Genomic DNA, 1,897 nt, shown 5'->3' with positions numbered 1-1,897 from the left:
GGTCTTATCATGGCGTGTTTATCTTCTGCCGTTAGGTCAGACGATAGAAATGCCACTTGCAACCTTAGAGTAGCAGATTGACAGTGACCACCTTTAAACAGAACTTGATTAATTTTCACACACATTTATGAAAATAATAAAAATCATAGATATTACGTAACTTGATTCTGGATGCTGTTTACAATTGACAATCTGAAGTTCCTTTGGTCTTGGTACGTTAATCTTATTCTCACATATCTCTGATACTTGACAAAGTGTCTATACATTTATCTTCATGGCTATGTACGGGAATATGATAATCTTATTAGGCGCAGACTGAAACTTGACTATAGACTGGTACAGACTAATGCAGACAAATGCAGACTAATGCAGACTGATGCAGACTAATGCAGACTGGTACAGACTGGTGTAGATAAATGCAGACTGACTAATCAGAGGTCTGTACACTCGTTATAATACCTCGTGCATTCAGGTATCACTGCGCGAGTGTGATCCACGAGGAGAAAAGGTTCTACGTTAGCGGGAATCACATTGGCTGCGTTACATATTAATACGAGGATCGGCGGAAGCAGAATTTGGTCCGTCTCTAAGACAGCGCCATCTCGTAGTGCGGAGACGGACGAGCGCTGCGCCTGTTTAGCAGGGCGCGCTCTATTGGAAAAGTTGTGTTCGCGCTGACTACGCAGAACTGCGTACACAACATAAAAACAAGCTTTTTTATGCATTTTTTATTAAAATATAAGAGAAAAATAAATTTTCTTAAAAGTAAAGAAGCACAAATATAAAGGGAGTTCGTTTTAACTTGAGACAGCTGAATGTCTCGAAATCGACGCATTGTATGAAAAAAACGTTTTAGGTGAGAAGTTGATATTAGTAAAGGGGACATCAGTCTGTGCTACAACTGACCACAGCCTAACCACCCCTCTTGCGTATGCGGGGTGAGCTTTGGGTTTTCAAATGGGAATCCCCAATTTTTTTTGAATATTCTGATTCTACGCCAAAGAATACTGTACGTACGGTTTATTCAATCAGTTATCGTAATTAATAAAACATTTTTTTGAAGCGACAGCCTACAGCATGAACATATTTTAAGCAATGCATGTTAACTTTAGCCGGCCGCGGTGGTCTCGCGGTTCTAGGCGCGCAGTACGGAACCGCGCGACTGCTACGGTCGCAGGTTCGAATCCTGCCTCGGGCATGGAAGTGTGTGATGTCCTTAGGTTAGTTAGGTTTAAGTAGTTCTAAGTTCTAGGGGACTGATGACCACAGCTGTTAAGTCCCATAGTGCTCAGAGCCATTTGAACCATTTTTGTTAACTTTACTTCAATGAAATTTACACATCTATTCCGACCATCATCCACGAAAAAGCGAAAAACAATAAGACTTTTATATTTCATATATCACGCTACAGACGAGTGCCATGCTACAGGGCATATCATGATACACATCAACAGCTATCAGTGAAATATTTTGCCTCACTCAACTGAGATACAGAGACTGTATGGGGCGCAATATTTCATTAACAGCTGTTGATGTGTATCACAATATGCCCTATTATATGGCATTCATCTATGAAACGTAAAAGTCGAATTCTGGATGATGGCTGACAACCGAAACCGGTCGGAATAAATCTGTGAAATTCAATACAGTAAATTAAAACGCAATTTATAAAATATATGCATGCTGTAGACTGTCGCCTTAAAATATGTTAGATTAACTGAAAGTGACCATATATTGCAAAAGATAAGGTAACTCCTCCGTACATCCCTTACTGAGCACAGTAAGAAAATGAATTTGTCATTGGAAAACAAGTGCCAGCAGAAGTTTATCATAGAATTTAGTCAACAATAAGTCTTTGGACTACCAGACCCATGGTCAGGATTTTTACGTTAGCACC

The sequence above is a fragment of the Schistocerca americana genome, chromosome 6 (genome assembly GCF_021461395.2).
Source record: "Schistocerca americana isolate TAMUIC-IGC-003095 chromosome 6, iqSchAmer2.1, whole genome shotgun sequence".
Lineage (NCBI taxonomy): Eukaryota > Metazoa > Arthropoda > Insecta > Orthoptera > Acrididae > Schistocerca > Schistocerca americana.
The sequence above is the reverse complement of the archived record's forward strand: the minus strand, read 5'-3'. Positions refer to the sequence as shown.